Consider the following 25034-nt stretch of genomic DNA (forward strand, 5'->3'; position numbering starts at 1 on the left):
TAGGTGTGTTAAATTGCTTCATAAGCTATCTCGGCTACCCTACCCTTTGGAGTGTGTAGTTGCTAATGTTTAACATGAGGACAACAGAAGTGCCAATGAAAAGTCAAAGAAGCCATTATGAGGCTGAAAAATAAGAATAAAACCATTAAGAGACATCAGTAAAACCTTAAGGTTACCTAAATCAACTGTCCAGAATATAATTCATGAGAAAGAACACATTGGGGGGGCTCAGTAATCAAAAAGGGACTGGTAGGCCATGGAAGACATCCACTGCGTAGAATAGAAGAATCCTCACTATGGTAAAGGAAAAGCCAAAAACACATTTCTGACAGATCAGCAACAGACTGTGGATGTGTCAGAGGCAACTATCAGCAGAAGACTTCATGAACAGAAATACAGAGCCCACACTGCAAGATTCAAACCACTAGTGAGCCACAAAAACAGAGTACAGAGTAACAGGGATTGTGAAAAAGAAGTGAAAAGAGAGTGCAGGCAGAGTGGAGTGGGTGGAGAAGAGTCTCAGGAGTAATTTGTGACAGATGGGTATCAGCAAGAGTGAAAGGGAAGGTCTACAGGATGGTAATGAGACCAGCTATGTTATACGGCCTGGAGATGGTGGCACTGACCAGAAAGCAGGAGACAGAGCTGGAGATGGCAGAGTTAAAGATGTTAAGATTTGCATTGGGTGTGACGAGGATGGATAGGATTAGAAATGAGGACATTACAGGGTCAGCTCAAGTTGGACGATTGGGAGACAAAATCAGAGATGTGAGATTGCGTTGGTTTGGACATGTGCAGAGGAGAGATGCTGGGTATATTGGGATAAGGATGCTAAGGATAGAGCTGCCAGGTAAGAGGAAAAGAAGAAGGCCTAAGAGAAGGTTTATGGATGTGGTAAGAGAGGACATGCAGGTGATGGGAGTAACAGAGCAAGATGTAGAGGACAGGAAGATATGGAAACAACATGTTCCGCTGTGGCAACCCCAAACGGAAGCAGCCGAGGAGAAGAAGGAGAAGAAGAAGAAGTTAGCCACAAAAATAGAATGGTCAGATTACAGTTTGCGGAAACGTACTTAGAACAGCCTGCAGAATTCTGGGAAAAGGTCTTGCGGACAGACGAGACAAAGATGAACCTGATCAGAGTGATAACAGGAGCAAAGTGTGGACATGAAAAGGAACTGTCCAGGATCCAAAGCAGTCCACCTCATCTGTTCAACATCTTGGTGGAGTTGTTATGGATTGGGCAGGAATGGCTACCACAGGTCCTGGCACACTTCTCTTCATTGACGATGAACTGCTGAGGTGCAGAGAAGCATCTGATCTGCTCAAGTCCCAGTAAATGACTCCAAACTCACTGGATGGCAATTCAATCTACAACAATATCATGATTCAAAACAGACTGCTAAGGAGTTTTTCCAAACTAAACATGGAAAATTCTTGAATAACCAAACCAGTCACTTGATGTAAATCCAATGGAGCAGGACTTCCATATGCTGAAGAGAAAACTTAAGGGGACAAGCCCCAAAACAAGCAGGAGCTGAAGATGGCTACATTAGAGGCTTGACAGAAAGTCACCAGAGAAGACCCTCAGAACCTGGTGATGTCTATTATAAACTTCAAGCAGTCATTTAATGCATGGGATATACGACAAAGTACTAAATATGACCGCTTTAATAGACATGCCATTGCTGTGTCTCAAACATTATGGTTCCCTGAAATGGGGGGGGCCATGTCTATAAAAAGCTGTCATTTCTACATGGTGTGACCAAAATGTATGCAATTCCCCTCACATGAAAGTCTGCAATGTGCACTTTAAAATTACAAATCAAAAATTTAAATGTGATTTAAACTGTAGAACGGGGAGGTAAATCAAGGAAAAATGTGTCTTTGTCACCCATTACTCACACATCATGGGTGTGCACAATGTGGTTCAAACCCGTTTTGCTCTATATCAGACCATGCCCCTGGTTATTGATTCCACAAGTATGCACAACTGACATGTATGTACACATGGCAAGGATAAGAGTGTGCCAACTTTAGTTTACAGAAAATGGTGCATCAAATTAGGCAAAATCCACATTATGTTGTGGGAAAGTTGACAAGGTATGCTTTGAATGTCTAAAAAACACATTGGTGTGCCGATCACTGCTATCAAACTACAATACTACCAATTCAATACACTGTGGCTTATCACATTAGATCTCACTTCCTCCAACTTCACTTCAAGTTTCTCACTGCTGAGCCACACGGCCTCCTTTTTTCTTGGCTCAATGAACACATCACACAAGCCAAAAAAGTTTTCAATACTTGCACTCCCAAACACTTGCATCAGAGGCGCCTGTTGCCAGAAACTCCCCCTCAGTGTGCTTCAGCGGGAAGTTCTTTTCCTGACCTCAAAAAAGAAAAAAAGTTCTTCACAGAAACAATTCCTGAATCAGCAGGAGATAAAAAAAAAAACTTAGGAGCTGCTTGATCAGCACATGGGCAGCCACATTCCCAGTACAATCCCAAGCCCACCAAAGCTTGCAGATGTCCTTCAGAGCCGTTTCCGCCCCACTGCCCAGCAATCTCTTTCTCTCTATTCCAGAATATATATGTATGCATCCCCTCCCCCCTAAAAGAGTACTGTATCTAAATTTCCTGCATTCCCAGCACAAGCGTAAGAGGAACAGAGGCAGTTCCTGGATTCCTGGGGAGAGGAAGCGAGTAGCCGTGTGGACTTAAGCAATCAGAGCACCACCTCGCAAGCTGCAGCGCTGTCTTTATACCCTACACTGGTGCAACTAATGAACTCCGGAAAAATGAACAGTTCTCCAGAGAACTCCACTACTCAAGAGGGTGCCTCCCACCAGCACACGGCTTGATCCATTAATCCTGCTGACTCTAAAGCACTTACAGGAAAACAGCACTTGTGCAGCAGGTGGACTGAGGCCCATTTCTGCATGCAGTTTATTTACAAGAATTAGAAATGGAAGAGGCTGACAAATGGAAAAATCACTAGGATTAACATATTTTTTACTTTGAGGCAATGATGCAAATTAACTGTGAAAAAAAAGACAATTTGCTGTTTCCACATTATCACAGTTGTCTTTAGGGCGAAGCACTGCTCCTCGCTACCGAGCGAGTATTCTCGTATCACTAAATTCTCAGTGGTGCATAATCATTTACTAAAAAGCCCTCAGCGCTTCTCTGTTCAAGTGAGAGTCACAAGGGGCAGAAATGTACAGTCGTGGCCAAAAGTTTTGAGAATGACACAAGTGTTGGTGCATGCAGGCACAGCTACATAACTGGTAGATGGAATAGCAGCACATACTGTATAACTGACTAGCAATCATAATTTCCCTCAGGGTTAATTAAGTCTTAACCTAATGATAGTGTTAGTAGAGAGTGGTTGATTGCTTGTTGATGGTCTGTGTTAACTGTATTGTGGTTAGTTGGCTGTAGACTGTGGAGTTGTGATGTTGCAGGAGTACAGTCGTGGCCCAAAGTTTTGCGAATGACGCAAGTATTGGTTTTCACAAAGTTTGCTGCTTCAGTGTTTTTAGATTTTTTTGTCAGATGTTTCTATTGTATACTAAGGAAGAATTACAAGCATTTCATAAGTTTCAAAGGCTTTTATTGACAATGACATTAAGTTTATGCAAAGAGTCAATATTTGCAGTCTTGGCCCTTCATTCTTTTTCAAGACCTCTGCAATTCGCCCTGGCAGGCTGGCAATCAACTTCTGGGCCAAATCCTGACTGATGGCAGCCCATTCTTGCATCATCAATGCTTGGAGTTTGTCAGAATTAGTGGGTTTTTGTTTGCCCACCTGCCTCTTGAGGATTCAGCACAAGTTCTCAGTGGGAGTTTCCTGGCCATGGACCCAAAATGGTGATGTTTTGTTCCCTGGGTCGCTAAGTTCTCACTTTTGCCTTATGGCCTGTTGCTCAATCATGTTGGAAAAGGCATCGTTGGTCACCAAACTGTTCTGGGAAGGTTGGGAGAAGTTGCTCTCGGAGGATGTTTTGGTACCATTCTTTATTCGTGGCTCGGGATCAGGGCACCACCAGTGCAGAGTTTGCTCAGGAACAGAAGCATGCAGGTGTGAGCAGGCGAAGACGTTTTGAGGATGGTCTAGTGTCAAGAAGGGCAGCAAAGAAGCCAAGAAAAACATCAGGGACAGACTGATATTCTACAAAAGGTACAGGGATTTGACTGCTGAGGACTATTGGGGGGAAAGTAATTTTCTCTGATGAATTCCCTTTCTGATAGTTTGGGAATCCGGAAAAAAAGAAAAGGTGAGCGGCGCTACCATCAGTCCTGTGTCATGCCAACAGTAATACATCCTGAGACCATTCATGTCAGCCAAGGGAGTGGGTTCAGTCAAAAGTTTGCCTAAAAACACAGCCATGAATAAAGAATGGGACCAAAACATCCTCCAAGAGAAACTATTCCCAACCATCTAAGAACAGTTTGGTGACCAACAATGCCTTTTCCAGCATGATGGAGCACTGTGTCATAAGGCAAAAGTGAGAAATAAGTGGCCCAGGGAACAAAACATCAACATTTTGGGTCCATGGCCAGGAAGCTCCCCAGAACTTAATCCCATTGAGAACTTGTGGTCAGGAGGCAGGTGGACAAACAAAAACCCACCAATTCTGACAAACTCCAAGCATTGATAATGCAAGAATGGCTGCAATCAGTCAGGATCTGGCCCAGCCCAGAAGTTGAATGCCAGCCGGCCAGGGCAAATTGCAGAGGTCTTGGGAAAAAAAAGAAGGGCCAACACTGCAAATATTGACTCTTTGCATAAACTTAATGGAATTGGCAATAAAAGCCTTTGAAACTTGTAAAATGCTTGTAATTCTACTCCAGTATACCATAGAAATATCTGACAAAAAGACATGAAAACAATGAAGCAGCAAACTTTGTGAAAACCAATACTTGTGTCATTCGCAAAACTTTGGGCCACGACTGTACTTCTGCAACATCACAACTCCGCAGTCTGCAGCCAACTAACCACAATCTTGGAAGCAGTCTGCCAATACAGTTAACACAGATCATCAACAAGCAATCAACCACTCTCTACTAACACTATCATTAGGTTAAGACTTTATTAACTCTGAGGGAAATTATGATTGCTAGTCAGTTATACAGTATGTGCCGCTATTCCATCTACCAGTTATGTAGCTGTACCTGCACGCAATGAGAAACTCTTTCACAGCCATGTCCCACTTGTAAGACAAAGTGTGCATCTTACACCACCAAGTACAGACGTCAGATCAGCTACCCTGTATGCTATCTTGACAGTATTGGCTGCAAGACAGTAACCAAATACAAATATACACGCTCGATCATAACTATTTAGAGTCTCCATTTAACCTAACAGGCATGCCTTCCAGGAGAAGCTCTGGGGTTAGCTTTGTCTGCCTCACATTTTACAATCCTGGCCCCTAATGCTAGCTCAAGGAACGTCTGTGTGGTGCTTGCATACTGTACCCGAGTCTTCGTTGGTTTACCTCACAAAATGCCAAGACACTTGGCCGTGTTGAACTGCCTCCATTCGACCGGCTGAGGCTACGTCTACACGACTATGTTTCTGTTTTAAAAAAGCAGACTTTATGCTTCGTTCCATTTACCTCAGAAGTCAGATTGTCGGAGCCGAGAATGACGTCACAGCAGAGTTGACCGCATTCCAGTAAAATGTTAATAAAACCAATATGGCATACAGCTTTGTTTGGTGTTCTTCCAGATGGGTTCAAAGTGGAGAAAGACAAACAAACCGTGATTGCATTCACTACACTTCTGGCACGGACACTTATTTTGCTAAACTGGAAGAATCCTAATGCTCCTCTTTTAAGTCAGTGGGTAACCAATGTTTTATACTATTTGAAATTGGAAAAAATCAAATACACAGTTAGAGGTTCTGTACAGAATTTTTTAAAAACCTACAGGATATAATCAATACAATTTTAGAATAAGCTCTTAAAGCACAGAGGAAGCAATTATCTCCGCATCTCTTTTTCCTCCCCATGCATCTCTACTGGCCTATTAAACTCATCAATTTAGGTATGTCTACAAGCCTTAAGTTTTACTCTGTTGGTAATGCTTTCTCTCTCAGGGGTGGGGGTTGACTGTTTTGGTTTTTTTTTTCTTCAAACCTATTATTTGTAAAAATTGATTGATTGTATGAATGATTACAATAAAATTAAAATTAATTAAAAAAAAAAAAAAAAGAAAACCAATATGGACACCTTCAGGAAAACCTTTGTTGCGTTTCCTCTGTTGGAATACAGACAACTACTGAACATGTTGATAAAAGCGCCATAAGTGGTATCTTGCAAATTCCAAACACCGTTGCAACATGTCCACAGATAGAAGTTGGACAGTACTCTGCATGCTACTCATTTAATGAGACACAAAGACAGAAGTGCTAATAAAAAGTCTAATACTACAGCTTACACTTACAGTTCATGCATGGTGCAGTTATCTTAGATTTTGAAGTCAGGGTTGGTGAGGTTCTCCTGTCTTTCTGAGTAGCAAAGCCAACTGGTGGGAGCATTCCAGCTGAAACTTCCAACTCGGAGCTCAGAAATTCAGACTACCCAGTTCAAATGAAACAACAGCATTAGTCCCTGTTTCCTCACCTTTTATCCATACTACCTTGGCATTTTATGAAAATGCCAGCTCAGCACTGTAACATCGATGAGTGAAAATGTAGACTTTTAAAATCGCAGACTCTAATCATGTTCTGATTTGTTTGTGCTTATTACATGGCACGTCCCTGATTGGATCCTGCTAAATGCAATCTCTCATTCCCTGATTGGTTGCCCTTCAGAGAACAAAATCATATTCTAGAATAGCGGATGTAGAGGAGCTTTCCCTGTCACTTGCTGTATCGCTTACATGTTTGCATTTGAATTGTGTTTTGTTTAGTGTGAATGCGGCATACATTTGCAAAAAGCGAGTAATATACCGGCCCCTATAAATTTTCAGATTACAGTAATTCCTGTGGCCTGCGATGTTACCATCCTTTCAAGGATATTTCCACAGATGCATACATAAGTATTTTTGTTGTTTTACTGTGGACAGAGATTGATTTTGTTTAAAAACGCCCTTTGTAACTGTAAACATGTTAGTGTGGAGGTAGCTGGAGTGAGGGTCTGTAGCATGAATACATTCTGCCAGGATCCTCCTACCTTTCTAAGGCATCCAACTTCTCCGTTTCTGTTGATGGTACACATTTGTCAAAACTGCTCCTGTTGTCAGAAATCTTAGTGTTTTGTTTGATTCATCACTTAAGTTTGAGTTACGCATTAGGCCTCTTTCCAAAATTTCATTCTATCATCTCCGTAACATTGCCCACCTCTGTCCTTTCCATCCATCCATTTTCCAACCCGCTGAATCCGAACACAGGGTCACGGGGGTCTGCTGGAGCCAATCCCAGCCAACACAGGGCACAAGGCAGGAACCAATCCCGGGCAGGGTGCCAACCCACCGCAGGACACACACAAACACACCCACACACCAAGCACACACTAGGGCCAATTTAGAATCGCCAGTCCACCTAACCTGCATGTCTTTGGACTGTGGGAGGAAACCGGAGCGCCCGGAGGAAACCCACGCAGACACGGGGAGAACATGCAAACTCCACGCAGGGAGGACCCGGGAAGCGAACCCAGGTCCCCAGGTCTCCCAACTGCGAGGCAGCAGCGCTACCCACTGCGCCACCGTGCCGCCCTTTAATGATGCTCAAATGCTGGTTCATTGTTTCATAATATCTCATATTGATTACTGTCATTCCCTCTTCATTGGCCCTCGCTGCAAAATCTACACAGAGACTGCAGTACATTCAGAACTCCGCAGCCAGAGTCCTCACCCACACAAAGCGTTCTGCTCACATCTCCCCCGTTTTCTCCTAACTTCACTGGTTACCGTTTCCATCAAGGATTAAATCCAAGATTCTGCTTCTCACCTTCAAAGTCCTTCATAACTTTGCCCCCCTCTACTTCACTCAGCTCCTAGCTCCTTACACTCCTTTTTGCTCTCTCAGTTCCTCAAGCAGTAATCTCCTTACTGTCCCATGCACCAGACTCTTCACCCTGGGAGGGAGGTCCTTCAGTGTTATGACCCCTCAACTCTAGAACTCTCTTCCTCAGTATCTCTGAGATGGCTCCTTTTTTTCCACCATTAAATCTCAACTGAATACTTTCCTCTTCTACGAACTTTTGTCTTCTGTGTAATTTTTTTTTCTCCTCTGTATGTAAAGCGACCTTGGGTTTGTGAAAGGTGCTCTATAAATGCAACTTATTATTTTGTAGTGAAGTGCTACCAGGATAGGTACTAGTTTCCCCGGGTTCAGGGCTAGATAACCAAGATAGAAAGTGGACAGATGGATGTTTATAGGAAAATGGAGGAAGTGGGTGTAACCAGAGAAAAACCATGTGGACACAGAAAGGATATGCTAGCTTCATCAGCACAGGTACCAAGCCAAGATTCAAAGTCTGGTCTCTGAAGCTGGAAGGAAGCAGAGCTAATCACAGCATTATTATGCCAACCAGTACAAAATGACTAGCACTGATTTTTTCTTTTTGTCTTTATACAGTTAAAAAAAATTAAAAACAACTATGATTTTGTCTTTTAGGTGACGAGGTGTCAATGAGTACATTTATCTTCAGTTCACTTTAATTTTTTAATGTTCTATATAAAAGATATTACCAGAAAAACCATAGATCAACCTCAGGCAGTAAGTACCCGTACCAAGGCATTGCTGAGCCTTACCCAGCGGAATGGCATTCATACACGGCTGGGTGTGACAGAGGAAGAAAAATGTAAATGCTACCTTTGCAGGCTTAAATTACCCTCTAACGATGTCCAACAAACGGGCTGTGAATTTAATACATTGTTAATTCAACATCTGGTATGTCAGAAACCAGATGACAAATAAACCGCTCCCATTCAGTTTGTTTACCGGGCCTCATACCACAATTGTTTTAATTAGTCGGCTTGAAGGATGACAGAGAAATAGTAGGGAAGAGTGTTCTGGACTGGGACCTCAGCTGGCTTAATACTGCAGGTGACTAAGAGGTTAAGTGAGTTAGTACGCCTGCAGTGGCAATTCCAGTGGAATAATAAAATCAGTCCACTGTAGTGCTTCCTCTTAGGTTTTTCTCTAGCACTGCATTCTTTTTGTAACACAGAGATCAAAACACACAATATCCTTAAAGAGGCCACATAAGCAAATTGTATAGCATAATCATAACCTCCCCTCAGTTTGTACTCGATATAAAGTTCTATGTAACTCATTATTCTGCAAACATTATCAACACTCGCTTCTGAATTATCATAATAAAGGATTATTTTCTGCATCTCTTCAGGAACTGTGAGTATACAGAGGGTTAAAAAGGCCAATTAGATTGGGACAGTAGTACATATAAAGTGTCACGTGTTGCAGCATGCTCACTTTAATATCAGGTCAAACTTCTTGTTACTCTACAGGCCTGCATTCTGACACTAACAGAATCATACAGTTGAAGAATGTCCCCTCACTGAATGTCAGTCCATGGCCTTTCGAAGGTGCAGCTGGTTGAGGATCACTGCTGAATATGCAAGCAAGAATTTCACTGAACACTCTCTATGGGACAATATTACTACTACTACTGAAACAAAATGAGCAAGTCTACATCAAATATAATTCTAATGATAATATGTTAATAAAGAAAATAATATATAAAGGTAAAATTCCGTTACAACGAACTTCCAGGGACCTAAAAAATATTTTGTTGTAATGAAAATTTAGTTGTAATGAGATTCTGTATTTGTCACTATAGTGCTTTCTTTAACTTGCGTCCAGGCATCTGCAATCATTTCAATAGCTTCGTTCGCATTAATTTTAATCTACTCCTGTCTACAAGTTATGCTGATGAGTTTTTTTCTCAGTATTTCCTTGCGATAATACACTTTCAGGGTGCAAATGATGCCCAAATCCAATGGCTGAAGCACTGCCGTGGAATTGGGTGGGAAGAATTCAACACGAACATTATCTAAATGTGGAAGCATGTTGTGGGTAGCACAGTTATCAATCAGAAGCCAAATCATCCTTTTCTTCATATTGTGAGGTTTCTGAACTCTTTTGAGACAGACCACCTACCAACGGGAACGTCATGCTGAAGTGCATCCCAAAGCGCGATTGCTGCGTCTGTGGAAGATTGTCTGTCTGTTGCTGGGGCGGGGCAACAGTAGGCTCACAGCAGTGCAGTGAGGCGCCACAGAAGCGAATCCTAAAAGATCAGGGTCGCGCTATAAGTCCCTGTCTTACACCCCAAAACACGAGGCTGAGTCCCAGTACTTTAGCAAAACCAGCTTTATTCAGCTTGAAACAGGAACAGCAGGGTTATTTATTGTAGCGGGGTCTGCCACTTTCCTATAAACAGACACAGCAGTCAGGCAGGGTTGTGGCCAGGTTAGTGGTTAAGTAATCCTGTTACCTGCATTTACAATGTTCCTTGCATCACCCATCGAGATCTTTTCTATTTGGCGGAGAGATGCTGCAGAGCTGTGAGCCTGCTGTTGCCCCGGCAACAGATAAACAGTCTTCCACAGACGCGGTGATCACATTTCGGGATGCTCTTCGGCGTGTTGTCCAGTTCGGAGAGGTCCCAAGAGAGTTTAGACACCTCACATTTTCTTGAATGAGTGCCACATTAATAGGAATGTTTCTTGAACGAGCATCACTGAACCACATAAAAACGGAATTTCGATATCTTCAAATGCAGCAGTTCACATACGTTTGCAACCTGAGATTTTTCTTCTTTTTTTGCTTGGTCTTTCAAGAAACAGTGTTGATGGCGAAATTCTGAATTCACTGGCAACGTTTTTTTTTCTTTTTTCTGCAATCGAGAGCTGCAAAAATTTTAAAGTTTTTTTTTTCTAATATGAACTGTTATTTTTTCATGTCTACCGTTTCTATAGGAGGGTGACACTGAGTTAAATTCCAATGGATGTTTTTCAAATGTTGATGAGCGATAAGCAAAAGGTGTCCCTGAAAACCACCGAAAACAAAAACGGCAAAAAAAAAAAAACAGTACAAGCAAAGTTCGAAGAAAGAAATTTTTTTTTTACAATGTTTCTGTTTGGGGATCATTGTGCACAACTGAGCTGCAACCACAGAAAAAACTGCTCTGTGGATGATCCATTCGGGCATTTCAAGGTCTTTTGGGCACTTCGTTGTAATGAAAGTATCTGCTGAATGTACTTCGTTGTAACGAGATTTCTATAGACTTGTGTCTTATGGGGAAACTGTCGGGACCATAAAAATACTTTGTTGTAACGATATTCATTGTAACGGAATTTTACCTGTATCTCTATTATAAAAAAAAATCTTGGAAGGAAACGAGATGTGATTTTCTCGGAGAGACACTTTCATGTCCCACAAGACCAGTCTTTGTGCCAAAAGATTTAAAACACGCCCAGGCCAAAAATAAAAGACAAAGAGTAGATGACAAAGTAGAAGGTCATAAAGAATTCAAAAACATTGGCGCAGTACACATGCAGAGCAGGTTAGAGATAATGGAAGTATGAAAATTCGAAAGTCTCAAAAAAAAAAAAAAAGGATAATAAAGACAGCATTTGCTCAAACAAACATTATTACTCGGTGAAATAATGGAACAGCGAAAAGAGAACAAATATATTGTTCAGATTTCAACTTTATGTCGGAGACTTGTAAATCGTCTAATTCATGTTGCCAGCGAGAATTAAAAGATTCCAAAAAGGGTGCAGTATGAAGTCCCGTGAGACGGAGACTTTTAACATGAGATTTTATCAAGTCACTCCCTACTTACAACCATTTTCAAACAAGACCACGGTCATCTAACCTCAGTCGTGTGAATGCTTTTGTCAGACACACTTCCTGCACCCTCAGCTCTTATAAATTTTATCAGGGCAATAATTTTATACGTTCTAGATAGATGACACATCAATGACTAAGCGAAGAAGAAAGAGCATGGACAAACATTCGAAAAAGTCATTTTATTTATTAGAGAGAAAGAAACGATATTCACTCACAGGCAGTTATACGTTGCATTGTCACAAAGTTAAGTCCAAACACGGAATCAAAATTCAATGCGATTTGAAGAAAAGTTACTTCCAAATATTGCTTTTACTAAAGTTTTAAAGTAAAAGTGAAAATAATTCATAAGTAAAAATTCCCATGAAAATAACAATCCCTTTAAATTGTATATCCGGTTAACCAAACCTGGGGGTGGCCGAGCGAAGCAAGCAGGGGGCAGAGCCCCCTAGTCTCAAAAACTTTCTATACCTTTGGCATGACCTAATCATTGTTCAGACTTTACCAGCAGGTTTAAGTTCATAAATTAAAAAATACCTCTAACATAAAACAGTTCTATAAAGATGAGTGGCTCACATTTCCCTCACAGCTCTTCAAGAGACTGATTACTTAAATCTATTAACACATTCACTACTACTACTTCTCAGCTCATTGGACCTTGGTTTGACAGGAGGCTGGGGCAATATTTCTGCAGTGTGTGCATAGATTTTCCATAGGTATGAAAGATGTGCATGCTAGGATAAATGAAGAGCATGAAGCAGAAAAATGCCTTTTTGTAACTTTTCGTATATGGGTAATCATCGACTTACGACTTATACGTCTAACAGCCATTCACATTACAACTTGTACCATGTCTCATGAGCAAACAACAGTTTTCGCCATGCCACCTCCATATGCTGTGACTCATTCATCTAGAGCTCAGTTTATTACTTGCAGCAGTTTTGACTACGTTCAATTAGTTGTCTTAACAATTACAGGAAAAAAGGCAATTGATCATGAAACAAAAATGACGGTGATCAAGCAGTATGAGGGAAGAAAGAAAGTGAATGTGATCACATGGGACTTTAATTTATCCAATTATAAACAGTGTTCACCACACACGCTGTACTGTTGTGCTTTAGCTTTGAATTTGATTAATTTCTGAAGCTTATTTTATTTGTTAATGTTTAATGTTAACAGACTGAAATGTTGAAACAGAAAACATGAGTGCACTAAATTCTGCTGGTACAATTCCTCTTCTCACAGTTAACACAATGAACACTGGGAGAGGCTCACACTGATGACGTTACATAACACTGACAAAGAAAAGTTTTGTGAAGCTGTTAAAGGTTTGGCACCCAAGCAAGCAACAGTAATAACGAAACAAAATAATAAAGTGAAAAAATAATTCACACAAAAAAAAGATAGAAAATCTACACAATGTGCTAAGCATAATTAAAAAAAAAAAAAGATATAAAACAACATGACTTAAGGGATATATTATACAGTACTATAACTACGGTCAAGTTTATATACATATACCAGTCCATCTTACCTCCAGATCGACTTTTGACTGGTCCGTTGGAACCGAATTTGGTCGTAAGTCGATGACTACCTGTATTAGACTTTGTTTCAAAGTGCAGTCTTGTATAAAACCACAGTGAAGTAGTAAAATATCAGTTTAGCTATATTCAGAATTTATTTCAAATATAAATACAATTATAAGAATTAATGTCAAAACCTAAGAATGTTAGTACTTAAGAATGGAAAGCCCAATTACAATAATGACAATGGCACTTCAGCACAAAAAAAAAAAAAATTATCAATATATTATCCATCCATCCATTATCCAACCCGCTGAATCCGAACACAGGGTCACGGGGGTCTGCTGGAGCCAATCCCAGCCAACACAGGGCACAAGGCAGGAACCAATCCCGGGCAGGGTGCCAACCCACCGCAGTATCAATATATTATTCAAAGTTAAAACAAAAAAAAAATTTGTATGCATTGCTGATTTTAAAGTTTAACAAAAAAGATAGGGTGGCATGGTGGCGCAGTGATAGCGCTGCTGCCTCGCAGTTAGGAGACCTGGGTTCGCTTCCTGGGTCCTCCCTGCGTGGAGTTTGCATGTTCTCCCCATGTCTGCTTGGGTTTCCTCCTACAGTCCAAAGACATGCAGGTTAGGTGCATTGGCAATCCTAAATTGTCCCTAGTGTGTGCTTGGTGTGTGTGTGTGTGTGTGTGTGTGTGCGGCGCCTGCGGTCGGCTGGTGCCCTGCCCAGGGTTTGTAATTTTCTGTGATAATGGCAAGAAAATGGCAATTAACAAATAAAATGACACAGAGTATTACTACCCTTAGAACTGCAGGTCTTTCATTTAAATAAACTGTAAAAAAAAAAAAAAAAAAAAAAATCAACATGTCAGTGAGTCCAGTGGCGTCCTACACAATCCAATGGCAACTGGAAACTGGAAGAAACTCCGATACGAAGAGAACTGACTGAGCCAAAGTCACTAGCCAATCAGAAAACACGTTTCTGAGGGTCACCAGTTTGTGTGATCACAGGCGCCTCACAGCACAGCAGCTTCAAGCACAGCTTAACAGTGCAGGTGAAAAAAGTAAAGTGTCAGTTGGTACTGGGAAGAGGAAACTTTGTGCTGCAGGTTTGACAAGGCGAGTGGCAGGAAGAAAGCCATTCCTTACAGGACAAAATAGGGCCTTGAATTACCAGCTGTGGACTACTGAAGACTGGGAGAAAGTCTTATGGACCAATGAATCAAAATTTGAAACCTTTTGGTCATCACGCAGGGTGTGTTTGTACGCCGTCGAGTTGGTGACAGGAAGGTTCCTCAGTGTGTGACACCATCTATCAAACATGGAGGAGGAAGTGTGATGGCCTGGGAGTCTTTTGCTGGAGTTGGTGACTTGTGCAGAGTGACTGGCATTCTGAATCAAAAGGGTTACCACAGTTTGGCTGTTATACCAGTAAAAGGTAGCTACTTTGATGAATCAAAAATCTGAATAAAATTCTGTGCACTTAATGATTCCTTGACTTATTTTTATTTGCCATTGTTTATTTGTTCTTTATTTGATTTTATGAAACATTAAGCCATTAAACTGTGTGCATTTCCATAAAAACTGAAAAAGTGAGGTGTTCTAAAACTTTTGAACGGTAGTGTATATTGAAGGTATATTGTATTTTATATGAATCTTGGATACTTGGCTTAGGTGAACTGCTGTAGAACTCTGATAGTTAACTTGCTTCAATGCTCAAATGAAATTGTGTACTCTGTGTAATGGGCCAAGTACAACAGAATTAATTTCCATTTATGGATAATCAATCTTTCACGGAGTGTGGATTTATATGCCAGGTTGTCCTGGCACATCATTCTGGGTTAGTTCCTGGCTTATGCCCAATAAAGCTGGGATACTCAGAGGCACTCCATGATTTTGTTTGAGAATACACACGTAAAGACAGATTGGTAGAAATGCACAAAGAGTACACAGAAATAGACGAATATTCTATAAACTGACACACAGAACATAACAGGACACAAAAAGGAACTGGGGATACACCAGCAGATGACATCAGAAAAGATGCCCGATGGAACCAAAACAAGCAGCAGTCACTATAGTTTGAATTTGCTCACTTTCCTTAATTCAATACAGCTGTATGACTGACTAACCTGCTTAAATTTAAAGAGAAAATAGGGAACCACGGAAGAGACAGTTTAAGAAAACAAGACAGGTCAACAAAACAGGAAGCCAGCAATTATTACTGTTGTATGTAATACACAATAGTTGGAAGATTATTTACAACTCGAAAGCAAGCCTGCACACTACTCTATATATGATATCATGTGTTTTTACATTATCTGTTTTATTATGTCCATGTATCCATGATCAGTGCCTCACTCCTATCCCTGTAATCATTCATTTATAATGCAGACACAATCTCATGTCTATTGTTTCCTAAAGTTTAGAAAGATCAATTACCGTATATACTCGCGTTTAAGTTCTCCCGCGGATATGTTGTGGCTTGACATTACCATATAATTTCAGGTATTTTATAATGTCGGTCGTATAAGTCAAATGCGGAAAACTCCCGCTATTGGTCCAAGAGATTATGATATGCTAACGCCCACCTGAGAGAGTAACCATGGAGCACACGGCCTTTTTATCTCTATGTATTGTGCCCACACGGTAATACCCAAACTATTCTGAAGCGACGTTTGCACTGTTGTGTGTTTTTTGTATCTCACGCCCTCATACACCTTTATCGTAAGAGCATCCCTTACCCACGATGGAGCATTTGATCAGCAGAAAATATGAAGCTGGTTTTAAATTAAAAGTCGTTGAAGTGGTAAAAGAAATTGGTAACTGCGCTGCTGCAACAAAATTCAATATGTCTGAGAAACTGATGCAAGATTGGAGGAAGCAAGAAGATGTAAAAAATAAATAAATAAATAAATACTGTACTTTTTGAACAGGTATATAAGTTGGGGTCAGATTTTATCATCGACTTATACGCAAGTATGTATGGTATCTATTGGCTGATTTAGGAATTTGTTAAAAATTAAAAAAAAAAAAAAAAAAAAAAAAAAAAAAAGAACACTACACTTGTACAGTTTTACACATTATTGTTAATCAACAATAAGAAGTACTTATTTGTAGTCTTTTATTCCACCCAATTTCATGTCAATCGCTTAATTAAAATTGAACCCACTGTGTAATTGGACAGTCTTCTCTAGATCTGTCTGCGGTCTTGGAGATTAATAACTGGATTTGTAACTATTTGAATTCAGATGGACGAACAGTGATGCCAAGGCTATTATACGAGGGCAATCCCAAAAGTAAGGTCTCCAAAGTGGTGGGGACGTAGACAAACTGTTCGTATGGCTGTTGGCCACACTGTTGTGATTCGTGCTTTCTCCACTCCCAAACAAGCATGTGCGGCTTCACTGGGATGCTCAATCTTGGCTTGGCAGCCCTTGAAAACGGAGCTCCCATTGAATGCTACCGCCAAGTGCGAAGTTCGCGCAGGAGACCGTCAATTTTCGGCGAGACAGTCACGAAGGTTGAGGAAAACATGCGTAAAGATCGGCGGTTGGAACTTCATCACCCACCCACCCTATAGTCCGGACTTGGCACCCAGTGACTACCACCTGTTCCCTAAGTTGAAAGAACATTTGTCTGGAAGGCGATTCTGCTCCGACGAAGAGGTGAAAGATGAGGTTCAACGCTTCCTGAAGGACATGGCGAGCTGGTATGGCATGGGCATTCTAAAACTACCACAGCGTCTACAAAAATGCATCGACCGAAATGGCGATTATGTAGAAAAATAAATAAGTCTTTAACCTTTAAAATGATGTAAACATTATAGAAAATAAACGGTTGTTTGTATTTCTAAAAAAATAGGAGACCTTACTTTTGGGATTGCCCTCGTAGTTACGAAGTCTTCCAACCGCCTACATTTCTTTTACATTTCAATTCACTTCCTTGTTAAGTATTTTAAGTTGCTTGTTGTTTTTTAAATTATGCAGAAGGCAATTAACTGTGACAAGCAGATAACATGGAAGACAACAGATACTCAGCTATTTGTGTCCATCATTATGTAGCCAATTTAAAGTACTTTAAAATAAAAACAGAAAGGCTGAGGAGTCAGGATGGAAATACAGCAAACAATCAGAGCTACAAAGAGGAGAGTGTTTAATAAGTTGCAGTTTCTGCAGACACAATCAATAGAACAGGTTAAAGTTTATTGCAATATTCAACACAGAGCAAATGTGATTCTTATGTCCATGTTTCCAACAGGTTAGTAACTGCAGTACAATCTCAAGAACGGACAAATTCAGACAACAAAGTCAAGTAATGCATCAAAAAAAAATCTATATATATAAATTTAGACAATACATGATGTGTAAAAAATACACATTAGATACGCTTATGCGATTATAATGTTAAGGAATTTTTAATCATTTGTTACATTTTTCCCCAAAAATATGCATTACAAAAGAAGTGTAATAACACAAATTTCAGCAAAAATATGAAAATTAAAACGTTTGTTCAATCAAAATATGATCAATTCCAAACCTCACAGAAATAATTAATATTTGTAATAATACACTACACTAAAAACCCAACTCTCACCTGAAATAGAGGGCTAATTAGTAATAGTAAGTGGCACAAAAATACAATAAGAGCTTAGCAGAGACTGGCAGGAGCTCAACAGATGTACAGTATTTTAGAATGACATTAAGTGAAATGTCAAGCAAAATGGCACCTTTTATTGGCTAACTAAAAAGATTACAATATGCAAGCTTTCGAGGCAACTCAGGCCCCTTCTTCAGGCAAGATGTAAACAAGACACCAGAATGACATTAATGAATTCTTACCACATTCTAAACAAGCTTTGCACAGTTCCATGCAAAAACAAAAAAGTGATTTGTTTTCTAGCTTTGGATAAAATATCATTTCCCTATTGAGTTATGAAGGGCGCATTAGGATTCTTCCAATTGAGCTAAATTTGTCAACATGCTAACAATGCAGGGCAGGAAATCACAGTGAGTTTATCACTGGATAGTCTAATCCTGCCTGAAATAACTCCAAACAGTGCTGCAAGACAATTTACATTTATCGCACATCCTTTATGAGAGATAAAGTTTTTAATTTTAATAAAGTTAACTACAGTCGTGGCCAAAGGTTTTGAGAATGACACAAATATTAATTTTCACAATGTCTGCTGCCTCAGCTTTTATGATGGCAATTTGCATATACTCCAGAATGTTATGAAGAGTGATCAGATGAATTGCAATTAATTGCAAAGTCCCTGTTTGCCATGAAAATGAACTTTATCCCAAAAAAACCCATTTCCACTGCATTTCAGCCCTGCCACAAAAGGACCATTATTGCTTTGCACAAAAAGGGCTTCACAGGCAAGGATATTGCAGCTAGTAAGATTGCACCTAAATTCACCATTTATTGGATCATCAAGAACTTCAAGGAGGGAGGTTCAATTGTTGTGAAGAAGGCTTCAGGGCGCCCAAGAAAGTCCAGCAAGAACCAGGACCGTCTCCTAAAGTTGATTCAGCTGTGGGCACCACCAGTGCAGAGCTTGCTCAGGAATGGCAGCAGGTAGGTGGGAGTGCATCTGCACACACAGTGAGGCAAAGACTTTTGGAGGATGGCCTGGTGGGTGTCAAGAAGGGCAGCAAAGAAGCCAAGAAAAACATCAAGGACAGACTGATATTCTGCAAAAAGTATAGGGACTGGAGTGCTCAGGACTGAGTAAGGTCATTTTCTCTGATGAATCCACTTTCCGTCCGTAAAAAAGAAAAGGTGAGCGCCACCATCAGTCCTGTGTCATGCCAACAGTAAAGCTTCCTGAGACTATTCATGTGTGGGGTTGCTTCTCAGCCAAGGGAGTGCAGGGCTCACTCACAATTTTGCCTAAGAACACTGTCATGAATAAAGAATGGGACCAAAACATCCTCCAAAAGCAACTTCTCCCAACCATCCAAGAACAATTTGGTGACTAACAGTGCCTTTTGCAGCATGAAGGAGCACCGGGCAATATGGCAAAAGTGAGAACTAGTGTAAGTTGCTCAGGGAACTAAACATCAAAAATTTGTGTCTATGGCCAGGAAACTCCCATTGAGAACTTGTGGTCAATCCACAAGAGGCGGGTGGACAAACAAAAACCCACCAATTCTGACAAACTCCAAGCATTGATGATGCAAGAATGGGCTGCCATCAGTCAGGATTTGGCACAGACGTTGATGGACATCATGGTAGGTGAATTGCAGAGGTCTTGAAAAAGAAAGAAGGGCCAACACTGATCACTCCTACCACTTTCTTTTATGTGGACTCGTTCCCTGGACACTTTTTCCTACTTTTGTTTCTTTATCAGTATGCTGCTGCTGGAGTATGTGAATTTCCCCTTGGGATTAATAAAGTATCTATCTATCTATCTATCTATCTATCTATCTATCTATCTATCTATCTATCTATCTATCTATCTATCTATCACTGCAAATATTGACTCTTTGCTTATGAAATGCTTGTAATTACATTTCAGTTTTACATAGAAACATCTGAGAAAAAGATCTAAAAACATTGAAGCAGCAAACTGTGAATACCAATACTTGTGTCATTCTCAAAACGCTTGCCACGACTGTAAAGATAAAGTTTTTTTGCTCAAAAAGTTTTTAATTTTGGACAGTCCAAAACATTTGCTAGAGTGGGGCTGGAGCTACTCAGCATCATTCTTGGGTACAATCCCCAATATATTCAAGTTCATTTTAATTTGGCGAGTGTGTTCAGTCTACAATTTTCAGCCATAGCACTGAGGGTTTTGCACAGATTGATTATTCTTGAAATTCTTTCATAATTGAAACAATTTTCATAAGTCTGATCATTCACCTGAAGCTAAGCATGTTCGGGCTCAGCCAGTATCTGGATGGGAGAACATCTAGGAGAAGCTTGGGTTGCTGCCGTAAGAGATGTTAGCAAGGCCAGCTGGGTGCACTTTCCCTGTGGTCTGAATGTGGATCCCAATACACCAGTGCAGTGATGGGGGACACTGTGCTGTAGAAATGGTGCCATCCTTTGGATGAGACATAAAACTGAGGTCCTGACTCTTTGTGGTCATAAAAGATCCTGGGGAATCCTTCATAAACAGAAGGGTGTATCCCAATGTCTTCACCATCAAATAGGTAATGTGTGGTGCGTGTACTGGCGCAAAAAAAAAAAAAAAAAAAGTTCTCTCGTGAAACGCAGACAAATGGTGGCTTTTATATATATTGTGCAGACTGGCTCGGACACAGACAGGCAGACACGCTCATGTCACCCAACACGTGTTTATTTACAGTATTATATACAATCTTATCGTGCTCACAGACCACAAGGACCCCAAAGTCCTGGCCTCTCAACAATGCCTTTTCTCTCTTCAGGCCGCCTCTTCTTCTCTTCCCCCCAGCACTTCCGGGTGTGGCGGAAGCGCTGGGGTCCAGGGTCCCCAAGGCATCAGGGCACCCCCTGGCGGTGGCCACTGGCCCCTACAGTGTAGAGCTTCCAAGCTCTGTACCTGTGGCCCCCAATACAACCAGGGCGGATGCCCCCTCGCGTTCTGGAGGAGCAATGAGCCCTCCTCCTGTCCTCCTGGGCATCCCGGCCGGGTGTGAGCCTCGTCCGGGTGCCACAAAATATATATATTTTATATATGTATATAAAATCCACCATTTGTCTGCTTTTCATGAGAGAACTACTTAACTGTTTTTTTTTTTTATTTGTTAATTTGTTTGAAAATTCTGGTTGATTTTGCAACTTCTCTCATTGTGCTAAGTACCATAGTTCGCTTGCAGCACCAATTTATTTGTGCGAATCCAAGTAACACACAGCGGGCCGAGGGGAAGGCCCCTTCTCACTCGCATGACAGTCTCGGGACGTTCCTTACCTCTGCTTAGCTTACAAGAAAACTACTTAACGGATTTAAATCAGGTTTTTTTCTATAATTTGCTTTAACATTCCGGGTGATTTTGCAACTCCTCTCATCACGCTAAGAATCACAGTTCTCTTGCAGGAGCGATATGTTTGTACTAATCCGAGACATAGGCTGTGGGCCGAGGGGAAGAGGAAGCGTGATGTCAGGAGGGAGGAGCCAGGCAGGGCCCTCCTCACAGTCCTGTTTCACTACTACATGGACGGAGCCGCGGGGCACGGCTAGTTTCTGATATAAACTAGCAAACAAAGTCAAAAAGTCCATGAAAAAAAAAAAAAACTCACATTTACTAACGTTGCATAATTCTCAGGTCAATTCCTCCAGTCATACGCTCACAATGTTCCAAACACATGCATTTTCACTAAAATATTCTTAAATAAACCACTTCCAGAAAACAAAAACGGAACGTGCTCAGACATGACCGAGCATTTACTCTGAAGACCCACCTCTGTGCCACATTCACTGGTCAGGAGTCCAGACCAGTAGCAGTTTATTCATTGGCCAACATTGCGCATCATGTGATATCAACAAAGAGTTCAAGAAAACCGAGTGAAAATGTCTTCAGGAAGAGAATTTGCCTCATACTTGTGAGTATCTGAGCAGCTTCAGAAAGCAGTTGGTCAACTCAGCCATACGGTTTCACAGACTGCAGCTAAATAATGCCAAAGTATTCCAGTCATGGCTAGGAATATAAATGCAACTAAAGGAATTGGATCTACGATTCAAATTCTTGTATGTGTTTATTCACAAGAGTGCTGTTGGAAAGTGGTTTGTTTAATAATATTTTAGTAAAAATACATGTGTTTGGGATGTTGTAAGCATATGAGTGGACAAATTGACAATTGGATCATATGACAAATGTAATTCAAGCCTTTTTCATGGACATTTTCAATATTATTCATTGTTGTCCTGTGTTGATCACCATGGACGTGTATTATTATCAGGAACTTTGCTATCTCTGGTCTACATGAAAACATGAGATTAAAACTTTTTCTCAGTCAACACTACAAAGTACACGGCATAACTAACATAAAAAATATTTCTGGGAGGAGTATTCCTTAACATACAGTAACTTTAGGTTATACAGAATACTACATATTTAGTGATCCCAATGACCATACCGACAGACATTTTGGCAAGCAATAGTTTATTAAGTCCTGGCATAGTTTTAAAGTAGGATTTGATTAAAAATATTAAGTTGTCCAGTTGGCATAGGTCTTTTTGAGAAACAATTTATATCGGTTCATTATACCTGTGAACTGTGAAGAAAGGATTGGCAGATAAGAGAATCACTCCATCTGAGGTGTCAACTCTCATGGGAAAACAAACCTCTCCATTTACACACCTGACACTTCCATTCACTATACTGCACACACCCTATATGTCAACAGCAGCAGGAAGGAAACACGAGAGCAGTAGTTCACTAACCATGTGACAAAAAAATACTATCTGAAGCTGGCATGTCACACATAGCACTAACCAGTAGGCAAACACAGCAGAGCACAGCAGCAGATGTGCACAAGGAAATAACAAAAAAAAAAAAAAAAATGAAATGTGTTTTTATTAAAATACTAAATTCATAATAAAACCTTTGCAAAATGTTAATAATCTACAAGTCTCCACCAATCTAATCTGTTAAAGACCCTTTTCTCTCCTCAAAGTTACATACCAGGGTGTCCAGCTCTGATCGTGTAAGGCTACCGTGGTTGTAGGTTTTCCTTACTGCCACATTCTTTATTAGTGACCGATTTCTGCTGTTAATTGACTTCTCTTCCCTTCATTTTCATTCATTTGCCGTGTTTTTTTATAACTCGGTCCTCTAAATTGATTAGTTTTTCCTTAAATGGCAGCCAAACAAAAATGAGATGTGAACATTATACTATCCATATTACTAACCGAGAATGGTAAACCGGATGGCATGGACGCAGGTACACGGCGATGGGACCATGAGACGTACTGCGCAGGCGTGTACAGCGCACGTCTCATAAACCGCAAGCGAAGTCGTATCCACCGCGCACGAAGGAGTCACGGCCCAAAAATGAAAGAGCTCAACTGACGTGAATGACAAATGAAGCAACAACGCGCCCATAGCTAACGACTACCGACACAGCCACACAAACAAGAGGATTCTGCGCTGCGGCCCAGATTCAAACGGAAGAGGCTACGGAGGCCCCACAGGTCCACAAAGATGGTGCGGAGTGAAGGCACAGGCGTCACCGCCATATTGTGAGTGGCACTACTGCGGAGTGAAGTTAGGAATAATGTGCTGCTTGGGATTGTACAAACCGCTGAACGCTTTACACCAAATTCAAACACTATACAGCTCAACGATACAAACACGAGCCCACCTGGATAAGATCAATGAACGCAGGCGCCTACAACGCGCGTCTGAAACTGCGGAAGCACAGCAGGCACGGGTTCAAAACGAACGAGCTCGACTGACGGATATACAAACATGAGCCCACCTGGATAAAATCAATGAACGCAGGCGCCTACAGCGCGCGTCTGAAATGCCGCGGGCAAAGCGGGCACGGCTCCAAAACAAACGAGCTCGACTAATGTATTTCAGGATTCCCAACGCCGGGGCTAGGCGAGCGAAGTGAGCAGGGGGCGGAGCCCCCTTGTACATGCATAAATTATCATACTCTTCAGGTATTTGTAGTCGTTACTAATCAAGTGTTGTTCTCTGCTGTCTTTTCTGTGCCACCGCCACCTTCACCTGATCGAGGCACCTGTGATGCTTGAATGAAGGCAGGTTCCCCAGTTGTACACAAGACCTGATTCGTTAAATCCTCTGGGGCAAAGCCTTGAAATAATTAGGAATGTCCTTTGGGGGCTGGAAGAACAAATGGCCTCCAAAATCCCTGCAGATCTTGTTTTCTCTTAATTGTTTTTCTTTTTTATTTCTCTAGCTTAACCAGACTGTTTTTTCTGCTTTTACTCCAGGACATTTCACCATTATTTTATCATCAGACTCATCCTTAGAGTCTTTGAATATGATATTGTACATAAGGACTATACTTACTTTTCTGCTAATTATATGATACAGTGATCCCTCCTCGATCGTGGGGGTTGCGTTCCAGAACCCCAGCGAAAGGTGAAAATCCGCGAAGTAGAAACCATATGTTTATATGGTTATTTTTATATTGTCATACTTGGGTCACAGATTTGCACAGAAACACAGGAGGTTGTAGAGAGACAGGAACTTTATTCAAACACTGCAAACAAACATTTGTTTCTTTTTCAAAAGTTTAAACTGTGCTCCATGACAAGACAGAGATGACAGTTCTGTCTCACAATTAAAAGAATGCAAACATATCTTCCTCTTCAAAGGACTGCGCGTCAGAAGCAGAGAATGTCAGAGAGAGAGAGAGAGAGAGAGAGAGAGAGAGAGAGAGAGAGAGAGAGAGAGAGAGAGAGAGAGAGAGAGAGAGAGAAAAGCAAACAATCAGAAATCAATAGGTGCTTTTTGGGCTTTTAAGTATGAAAAGCACCGTGCGGGAAGCATGTCACTTGAAAAAGCAGCTGCAAGGAAGGGAGCAATGTGAAGGTAGTCTTTCAGCATTTTTTAGATGAGTGCTCATATCCTCTAGGGGTGTGAACAGACCCCCTGCTCACACCCCCTCCGTCAGGAGCAGAGAATGTCAGAGCAAGAAAGAAAGAAAAGCAAACAATCAAAAATCAATAGGGCTGTTTGAGCTTTTAAGTATGTGAAGCATCGTGCTGGAAGC

General features: G+C 41.0%; 1 protein-coding gene across 3 annotated transcripts in view; it reads right to left on the reverse strand.

The window, feature by feature from the left end:
* Positions 1 to 25034, reverse strand: part of sh3gl1b (SH3-domain GRB2-like 1b) — a 140807-nt gene that overhangs the window by 78943 nt on the left and 36830 nt on the right. The gene's annotated exons all lie outside the window — the stretch shown is intronic.

Source organism: Erpetoichthys calabaricus, chromosome 12 (genome assembly GCF_900747795.2).
Source record: "Erpetoichthys calabaricus chromosome 12, fErpCal1.3, whole genome shotgun sequence".
Classification (NCBI taxonomy): domain Eukaryota; kingdom Metazoa; phylum Chordata; class Cladistia; order Polypteriformes; family Polypteridae; genus Erpetoichthys; species Erpetoichthys calabaricus.